This window comes from Nicotiana tabacum, chromosome 9, assembly GCF_000715075.1.
Source record: "Nicotiana tabacum cultivar K326 chromosome 9, ASM71507v2, whole genome shotgun sequence".
NCBI classification, from domain to species: domain Eukaryota; kingdom Viridiplantae; phylum Streptophyta; class Magnoliopsida; order Solanales; family Solanaceae; genus Nicotiana; species Nicotiana tabacum.
The window spans coordinates 1,711,368-1,722,727 of NC_134088.1; positions in this window are offsets into that span (position 1 = coordinate 1,711,368).

The following is an 11,360-nucleotide window of genomic DNA, read 5'->3' on the forward strand; positions in this document are numbered from 1 at the left end:
AGGTTCAAGATCCTCACTATCTTGCATAATATTAAGTGCAACATTATATTCAAAAATATTATCTACCACTATTTCAGATCGATTTAAATTAATCCCATCATTGATCGAACTTATTAAAAGTTCCTCACTCACATGAGCTTCGGGTTCATTAATTTCTTCAGGAATCTCAGAACTAATCAGATTTTGGGTCTCTTCAGGAGATCCCTTCATAGTATCGTTTTGATCATTTGTCGATTTTCTTTTTCGAGGATTTTGATCCTTAGAACCCAAAGGCCTACCACGCTTCAGGCGTGCTTTAGGTTCACTATCTCTCATGCTAGTAGATGGTCCTACTGGGACATCAATTCGGATAGGCACATTCTCTGCTGGGATATGCGACTTAGTTATCCTTTTCAAATCAGTAAATGCGTCTGACATTTGATTTGCTATATTCTGTAAATGGATGATCTTCTGGACCTCCTGATTACATATAGGGGTACAGGGATCAAAGTGAGATAATGATGAAATTTTCCACACAATTTCTCTTTTGATTTCCTTTTTCTCTACCCCTAATTGTGAAAAATTTGTTTCATCAAACCGACAATCTGCAAATCGAGCAGTAAATAAATCTCCTGTTAATGGTTCAAGATAGCGAATGATAGAGGGCGATTCAAACCCAACATATATTCCTATCCTTCTTTGTGGTCCCATCTTACTACGTTGTGGTGGTGCTACTGGCACATATACAACACATCCGAAAATTCGTAGATGGACAATGTTTGGTTTATGACCAAAAACTAATTGTGACGGAGAATATTTATTATAATGTGTCGGTTTGAGACGGATAAGTGATGTTGCATGCAAGATAGCATGGCCCCAAGCAGTAGCGGGCAATTTTGTTTTCATAAGTTGTGGTCTTGCTATCAATTGCAGACGTTTAATAAATGACTCTGCAAGGCCATTTTGAGTATGAACATAAGCTACAGGATGTTCAACTTTTATCCCAACGGATAGACAATAATCATCAAAAGCTTGAGATGAGAATTCTCCAGCATTATCAAGGCGAATAACCTTTATAGGATAATCTGGGAATTGTGCCCTTAATCGAATTATTTGGGCTAATAGCTTTGCAAACGCCAGGTTGCGAGATGATAGTAGACACACATGAGACCATCTTGAAGATGCATCTATTAGGACCATAAAATATCTAAACAACCCACTTGGTGGGTGAATAGGTCCACATATATCCCCATGTATACGCTCTAAAAAGGCAGGGGATTCAATACCAACCTTCATTGGTGATGGTCTAGTGATCATTTTTCCTTGATAACAAGCATCACAAGAAAATTCGTCATTTGTAAGAATCTTCAAGTTCTTTAATGGATGCCCACTCGAATTTTCAGTAATTCGTCTCATCATTATTGATCCGGGATGGCCTAAACGGCCATGCCAAAGCACAAAAGTATTTGAATCCGTAAACTTCTGGTTTACGATAGAGTGTGCTTCAATTGTACTAATTTTTGAATAGTATAAGCCAGAAGATAAAGTTGGTAACTTTTCTACAATGAATTTCTGGCCAGAAATATTCTTTGTAATACAAAGATATTCCCTGTTCATTTCATCTATTGTCTCAACATGATACCCATTTCGGCGGATATCTATAAAACTCAACAAGTTTCTTCGGGACTTGGAGGAGAACAATGCATTGTCTATAATAAGTTTTGTTCCCTTAGACAGAAATATTATGGCTCTTCCGGAGCCTTCAATCAAACTTATATTACCAGAAATTGTTGAAACATTTGCTTTTTCCTTATGCAAATAAGAAAAGTATTTCTGATCGTTGAATATGGCATGAGTTGTTCCACTATCAATAACACAAATATCTTCATGATTTGTCTTTGATCCAAACATAATTTGAGGGTTATCCATATTCTTCAAAATAACATAAATAAAATATATTATAGTAAACATCATTATCAAAGCATAACTTTTATTTATGTACAACAATTACATAACCATACTATTTATTACAAACAACAAAAATTAAAATATTTACATTTCTACAAATTCACTACCGATTACATGACTTATTTCTCCTTCTGGGAGTGCAAAGTAATCAGCTACATCCAAATGCATGAAGTCTAAATTATCTTCAGAAACAAAATTTGCTTCAGTATTTTTCTCTGTCTTCTTCAGGGAGGCTTGATAAAGCTCAACCAGGTGCTTTGGCGTACGACAGGTACGTGACCAGTGCCCTTTTCCTCCACATCTATAGCATGAATTTTCTGCATTTGGCGCTTGCACCGCTTCATGCTTTTGTTCCTTCCTTTTCCACTACTGGTGGTGAGGAGGCTTCTTTGGTGCATTATTATTACCATGATTGGGGTTTCTTCCCCGACCACGGCCATGACCACGACTGGGGCCACGACCTCTTCCACGTTTAACTTGGTGGAAGTTCGTCTCATTCACTTCAGGGAATGGACAAGAACCAATAGGTCGGCTTTCATGATTTTTCATTAATAGCCCATTATGTTGCTCTGCTATAAGAAGATGTGAGATAAGTTCAGAATACTTTTTAAATCCCATCTCTCGATATTGCTGCTGCAGGAGCATATTCGAGGCATGAAAAGTGGTGAAAGTTTTCTCCAACATATCATGATCAGTAATATTATCACCACATAATTTCAATTGGGAAATAATTCTGAACATAGCAGAATTATACTCACTGATAAATTTAAAATCTTGTAGCCTTAGATGAGTCCAATCATAACGTGCCTGTGGAAGAACGACCATCTTCAGATGGTCATATCTATCTTTCAAATTATTCCACAGTATGACTGGATCTTTAATAGTGAGATATTCCATTTTCAGGCCCTCATCAAGGTGATGGCGTAGGAATATCATTGCTTTGGCACGGTCTTGGTTTGATGCCTGATTTTTATCCTTGATGGTGTCTGCCAGACCCATCACATCAAGATGAATTTCAGCATCAAGCACCCAAGACATGTTATAAAATAAAGACTATAAAGTAAAGACAAGTATAGAGAGAAATTGATATATTATTCCAATTCAAACTGATGTACATAATGAACTAAAATCTCTTCTATTTATAGAAGAAAGGAAGCTGCTGTGTAAGCTGCTACTACAAGCTGCTGTGTAAGCTGCTACGCAAGCTGCTACTGCAAGTTGCTGTGTAAGCTGCTACTGCAAGCTGCTGTGTAAGCTGCTACTATACCAGATATGGATAATCTTCTACTGAGAGCAATGTTTATCCATAACGGAGTACTGAATGGATAAGCTTATTATACCCGGTATGAATAATCTTCTACCGAGGGTAATGTTTATCCATAACCGGGTACCGAAGTGATAAGCTTCTTCAGGAAGCTTATTTCAAATAGAGTACTAAATGGATAAACATATTTACGGTGGAGTCCCATATGGATAAGCTTCTTCAGGAAGATTATTTACAACAGAGTACTAAATGAACATCTATAATATAATATATTTATAACAATTGTCAGCTAAAAAGAGATAAAATAAATAATTTGAAGTCTTAAAGGAAAAGCCGGCATAATTTTCAAGTAAAGCTTGAAAAAATAAAAAAAGGAGGAAAGAAATTAAAGGTGAGGCCGACAATCTTTCTTTGATAGCAGTAAATACTTACTCGCATAAAGTGTTTATATTAATTCAGTAAATACATAGCACGTATCTTTATAAATTTGGTTCTCTTTAAATCATAATTAATTAATACACTTACTCACTTCAGTATTCGTTAACCCTAATTAATCTAAATTCCCAAGGCGTATGACCCTAAAAACTAACGCTTCCAATTAGGAAAAAAGGGGCAGCCCGTTGCACGAAGCATTATGTATTCACACAGGTTCAAAAAAATGTCGCTTCCAAAGGAGTGCCATGTAGGTAACCTACCTTGATACAAGTATCAGCGACAGATTTCACAGCTCGAATCGATGATATATAGATCGTACAGAGACATAGCTGTAATGAATATGCCCAAAATTTTGATCATCATCTGAACTAGTGGCGAAGCCAGAAAATTCAATAAGGGTGTTCAAATTTTGAATACCTTTTACCAGTGGGCTATGCAAGGTGTTCAAAGTCTTTTTTCTAAATCATAACAAGTAATATTTTACCTTATACATAATATAATTTTTTTGCGAATGATGTTCAGTTGACCACCCTTGAGTCAACATAGCTTTGCCCCTAATCTGAACTAAAAATACTATACACAACATCGGTACGATTTTGTGCCTATAATCCATCTTTCTAAGTTATTTAGTAATTCTTTTCGACAATCTCTTTTTCTAGCCGATCTTAGTATTCCTTTGTCACTTTTACTAGACCAAGTAAATAAATTAAAGGGAGAAAATAGAAAGAAAGAACATTGGATGACAAATAATAATTTAATTCTCGACTATATAAAAGAACTTGCAAAACAACAAAACCTGCCTTTATTATCGATTTTTTTAATAGATAAGTCGTTATACAAGATGAACAACTTGTTTTTTTTTTTTTTAATTTATTGAACTACAAAAATTGGCTGTCTTTCATTATTGTGACTTATTTTAATACTAGATTTATTTGCCCCCCGAGGAATAGGGGAGTTATTTATCGTCATGAATGATGCAACTTCAAACCTGTATGTATAATATATGCTCATTAATTGTCACTTTTTGGATAGTTTAGATATGGCTGACATAAGACAAGTATTTTCCAAACTTTAAGAAGGTAGGTTTACTTAATTATTATACCAAAACCTATCAAACAGCTCGCCCTATTAAATTACTAAATGTGTGTTCGGCGCCAATAAAAATTGTTGTAGAGCGGTAAATATTGTTTCATCCTTACTCAAAGGTTTCGAGTTTGAGTTTTGAATATGGAGTCGCCTTAAATAGGAAACACTTCACCCTCTAATATGGAATTTTTCGGCGCCGATTCAAATTCAGTCGGACCTCAATGTAAATATCAGATAGCAAGTAAAAAAAATCAAAAATAGAGATATGCGCTCAGCCCGGTGAATAGGAAATAAGTTGCCCTTGAATTGAAGAGATGAGGTCGGAAAGAGAGATTATAATTTAATATAGTAAGATTATTCTTAGTCAGCCTTATCGTGGACATTTTTATTTTACGTACTTACGCCGGCATAGTCTTAAATTTATGGAGAAATTGAAGTGATAGCAATTGATAGAAACTGAAATTGATTATTGTTGACATTATAGCTTTTCCAGAGGAATTACAAAGAAATTTCTGTAGCAAAGAGCAATTTGTCTAATATTAATAAATAAGGGGAAGGCCTAATATTTTTTATTAGTATAAGGAAGGCGCTAGCTAGCGCCCAGACTATACAAGAGTTTTTCACCTTCATTTGGTCGTGCTGCTATGATGCAACGTGCAGTCGTCCCCCTTGCTCGGATGCTTGAAGCAGCGGCGGCGCCACATAGCTTCAAGGAGTGTCAATGAATTTCTTGACTTATTCGTCATATTTCTTTAAAATTTAACACCGTTAATAATGAAAATTTTGACTACGCTATTGGCTTGAAAAATAAAAACCTAGTTCATGCACCAAAAGAACTTAGAGTCAAAATAATGAAAAAGGATCAGTTTTGTGAAGAGTGTTTTGACTATAATTTCCAAATATTGATACTGTTTTAGCCTGCATAATATATTCATATTCACATTTTAAAATGGTGCAAAAAGTATCATATACGTTGATCTGAATACACGTGTCTGGTGTTTTAAATTTGTTTTTTTTCTAGTTTAGAAAGTTAAGCGGCTTTGGGTTTGTGGTTGAATTACGCTTTGAGAAAATAATCACCAGAAAATGTGGTGGGATGGTTGAGATTTTATCTATCTTTACTCAAATATTTCGAGTTTGAGCCCTTAAAAGGAAAATTTCTTAAATAATTTATTTATTTGTCAGTCCCCGATATGGATTAGAATTAGTCGAACTAATAGTTGTTGCATAAGGGTAGTCTGGTACACAAAGTATCTCGCATTCACGCAGTATCCATAAAAACACTGTACCCCAAGAATGTGACGTAGACAACCTACAAGGATAATTCCGTACACAAAGTATCTCGCGTTCATGCAACATCTATGGAAAGACCGCACCCCAAGAATGTGATGCAGACAGCCTACAAGGACAATCCAATATACAAAATATTCCGCGTTCATGAAATATCCATGGAAAGATCGCACCCCAAGAATGTGATATAGATAATCTACTATGCCAGTATAGTACACAAAGTATTCCGCGTTCATGCAATATCCATGGAAAGACGACGCCCTAAGAATGTGATGTAGATAACCTATCTTAATGCAAGCATTAATGACTATTTTCACGACTCGAACCCGTAAACTATAGGTCTACGGAACAACTTTATTGTTGCTCCGAGGCTCTATTTCAGCCGTTGAATGTGATATATTTTTTATTTTTTCTCTTTCTCCAGAAGGTGTTCTACTTTAGAAGATCAATAGAAGCCACATAGGAAAAGAATATGACAAAAAATAAATAAAAGAATCTAGCTTCACAAGAAACAGACAACCGACCTCTTTAATACATTACCAGCTTGAATTTGGAGACCACTATTGTTTGGCTCAAAAACAACAAACAAAACTATCACTCAATTAATGTAAACTTTCTTCCCCTATCCATTCCCCTAACCCCACTTACAATAGCCAAATTAATGGCAAATAGCCTTTCCACAAAGGACATTTCTTTGAATATAGACACACCCTATTGCCCACTCATCCACATCTTTAAGAAATACCAATTAGAAAGTGAAAGCCATTGCTTTTTTTAACTTATAGTAACATGACAAAAGTGTTGCTCTCTTTTAATTAATCATCATGTATTATGGAAGGAAGTCTTAGAGAAATCTACATCACACATCCTGAATTGCGGCTTTTCTTCGGACATTGTCGGAATGCGAGTTACTTTTTGCATCGAGCTACTCTTTTTTATTCGGAACTCACTGACTCGCCTAATAGATTTGCACAACCGTATTAAGGAGAATTGCTCCCTATTAGATTTTTTTTATATTTTCATAACAAAAATATTTAATTAAGGGCGAAGTAAACTCATTAGTTTTACTACTTCTCTTGATCGAGAAAGTGTCGCTCCCTTGCCCCTCTCCATTTTGTGTGCTCTAATCTTTTTAGTTGATTGACCGGCAATATATGCACTCAAGGATTAATAAACTTCTAAATTGACAAGCTTCTGGAAAAAAAAAATGATGTATATGAACCCCTTGAGTAAATCTCGCATTAAAAAGGTGTGTGTGTGTGTGTGTGTGTGTGTGTATATATATATATATATATATATATATATATATATATATATATATATATATATATATATATATATATGTGTGTGTGTGTGTGTGTGTGTGTGTGTGTGTGTGTGTGTGTGTGTTTTGACATAGCTCGAGAAACAAACTCATATATAAACACTATTAGAAATTCGGTCAAAATCGACCAACTTTGATCGGTCAAAAAGCCGACCGAAGTCGGTTTTCCAAAATATATTTTTTTTTGAATTTTTTTAAGAAACCGACCGAAATCGATTGATTTTTCATATAAAATAAATTAAAATTAATATTCAAAAAATCCATCAAAATCGGTCGTTTATTTCAGTCATTCATTTTAAAAAAACGACCGACTTCGGTCGCCTTTTTATATTGAATATTAAATTTCAATCTCAAAATATTTTAACGGTTTTGGACAGTATGAGAAAAATGGATTCTCTTTTTTGAAAAAAATTAAAAAATAATTTGGCGATTCTGATAGAGAAAAAGAATTTGGAAATTTGACTGGCACGGGACAATTCGGTGCATTAAGCTCCCGTTATACACGAGACTCATGAAAGGACTAGACCATATTAGATCTTATGTACACATTCTAATTACCTTGTATTTTTGCAAGACACTATTTTCATGGCTTGAACCTGTGTACGGCAAAAATATAGAATTAGTTGTGAACTTTATCGGTAAATAGCTCATATATAACTGTAAAATCTTAGCAGCTCACTTGGTTGGCTACTTGAACTTTCACTTGTTGGTAAGAGTTCGATTTTCCACCTTGTAATTCCCTCTACCGTTTTCCCTTTCCCTACCCTAATGTAATAAAAAAATAATAAAAAAAAAGCTCATAAGTAATAATTTTTTTTTTTTTTTGATAATTAGTTGTTCATTCGTTGCTAAATTCTAACACGGTTTCTTTTTTAGTAGTTTCCTAAAAACACGGTTATTTGGTTTATTCGTGAAAAATGTGGTGAGACAGTGAGATTTGACATACTAATAATTTCATCTTTATTAGTCGGCCTATTGAGAATTTATTATAAGACCATGCATGTGTTCTCCTTTATTGACTTATCTTCTTTTTTCATTTTCTTTTATTTCTTTTATATTTTAAATCACCAATGACTTCACATTTGTCCCTACAACAATACCACGGCATGTTGGCCAACAGCATTAACACCATGCAAAGCAATAAATCCACTTTGACAATAAGTACTCTATCATCCAAAAGTAGAAAGAATCTTCCTAAATGGTAATAAAATTTTCAAATACTCCTCTAAATTGATTATTATTGGAAAATAAGAGAAGAGGAAAAAACCTATCTTTTTCATTCAACGTTTATTGTGAAGATACAAATGACAATATGTTTGGTCTTTCTTAATTGCTTGCAATAATGGCCATGCATACCATCGTTTTGTGTTCATACATCCTAGTATTTTTTCGAGTTTAACTTATATATTTCGACATTATAAAAGAGAATGTTGCACTATCGTCAAATATTTCAAAAATCACAAACACACAAATCTTACCCTATCGTATGAGGTAGAAAAATTGTTTTCGATAGACCCTCGATAGATTTTTACAATGTCATATTTTCGAAAAATCTCTATAGATAACCCTTTAAAAGAAGTGATATATTACCTGCTATAGAAGATAAAAATGATTTGGTAAATGTTTTGTGTTGTCCATGTATACAATGACGGAGGCAAAATTTCTATTAAAGGGGTTCAAAAAAAGAAAAAAATTAAAAGAGACTATGGCCATACGGGAATTGAATCAGCAACCTAACAGAGATTTTGAACCTCCTCGATCATTGAGCTTTGTTTTTTTGGCTATGCCAAAGAAATTCAAAATATAACATTAGACAAATCGAATTTTGCCTTATACGATGCAGTGTAATTTTTCCCTGCGTGTATATAAGTTAAACTATTTTTATTTAACAGATTTTAAATAGGTATGTTGCATGGGGGAAGGATAAGACTATTTTTCGCTTAGTCAAAGGCACAGAAAGTGAACAAAATTGTGAAATTATACACGGAAAAATTAATGGGATGTTTGTAGAAATCCAAGATAGCTACTTGTAGTTTTGGTGTTTTGCAGGAAATTCCCATTATGTAAAAGGCAAAAAGTATACATCTTTTGAATGTCAAATTGAATTCTAGTCTTCTACCAATTAATTGCTATAGTCTAATGTTTTCTCTATTCAATATGATAGCCTCTTATATTGAATATGCACATTCGGTTCTTGAAAGCAACTCTTGAAAGTGATGGAGGGGAAGCTATGAAATTAATTAGAATATTTAGGTAAATTATAACTCATACCCTTAGGTCAGAGTCCATTACTCAAACGTTCACTCAATTTTTCGAAATTATCTATCAAAGTCATCTTTCTTTCGTTTGTAATAGCAAAGTTACTTAACTATGCCTATAGCACTTAGAAGGTCACTCAACCAAATTTATCAAACTTTTGATCACCAAATACCTATTTTACCCTCTAAATTATCAACTTTTATCTTCTGTTTTTTTTTTGCTTTTTTAATATTATGATTTGCTCTACTTTTAATCAAAATTATGGACTTACCTATAGAGCAAAAATATATTATTTAAAAATAAAAAAATAATATTTTTCTAGCATTATAATATCGAAATAATAATATAATTGAGCATAATATTCAAGAATATGTAATGTATATTACAAAATACTTTATTTTAAATAATTATTTTCTATAGTACGTGCATGGAATATATATTTTAAAACTTTAATTTCTTTCATTCTCAATTATGTCAATAAATTTTTGAGTTTTTTTGTTAATATCAAAATTATTATTATGAACAGATTATTCTAATTAACTTTCTACTATGCTCAATATTTTATTATTCCAACACTATATATGATTAAATATTATTTAATTTTTTAATTATAAATAAAATTTATTTATTCTAAGGTAAGTCCATAATTTAAATTAAAAAGACAAAATAATTATTATATTAAAAAGCTAAAAAAATTAAAAGAAGATAAAAGTTGATAATTTAGAGGGTAAAATAGGTATTTGGTGATCAAAAATTTGAAAAATCTAGTTGAGTGACCTTCTGAGTAAAATTGCCATAGTTAAATGACTTTGTTGTTACAAACGAAAGAAAGATGACTTTGGTAGATAATTTCGAATAGTTGAGTGACCATATGAGTAATGGACTTCCTAAGGTCACTCCATCAGAGTCACTAAGTTCATGCCAGTTTCCAGAAAGAACCGCACGCCAAGGGATGTAGATGGCCTACTCTAATGCAAGTATTTCTGGTTGTTTTCACGGCTCGAACTTGTGACCTATAAATCACATGATGTCACGACCCAAATTCCCCACCCTCGAAAGTCGTGATGGCGCCTACTAATACGAGCTAGGCAAGCTAATTAATTACACAATTTACCTTTTCACCCATTTTATATTCATTAACAATTGCGAAGTAATAACATTTAAGAAGTGGAATTTAACATAAGTGGAAGAAAAACAATAAACTATCTGAACATGAATATCTAATACAACTGTTTGAGTCCCGACTATCCAGAACTGGTGTCACAGTTTCACAGACGGTCTAAGAATACTACAAATAAAGGTCTGAAAGAATTAAATACAACACTGTCTCTGGAAATACATGTAAGAAGCAGGAAAGTAGATGGAAGGAGACGCCAAGGCCTACGGACGCCTGCAGGGCTACTTCGGGTCGCCTGATGAACAAGATCAGCAATCTCACTGCGGTCCGAAGTCTACAACACTGGGGTCTGCACAAAAGAGTGCAGAGTATAGTATCAACACAACCGACCCCATGTGCTGATAAGTGCTTAGCCTAACCTCGGCGAAGTAGTAACGAGGCTAGGATTAGACCACCAAATAAACCTGTGCAGTTATATAATATACAACGGAAAGTAAAACAGAAATAAACAAGTAAAGATGGGAGGGGGAAACATGCTTCGGGGAATAACAGGTAAAAACAGAATATCAAGATAATTATTAAGGAATAAATATCCAACCACTAACATGAATAAGGAAAACAAAGGCAGATTTCACTTT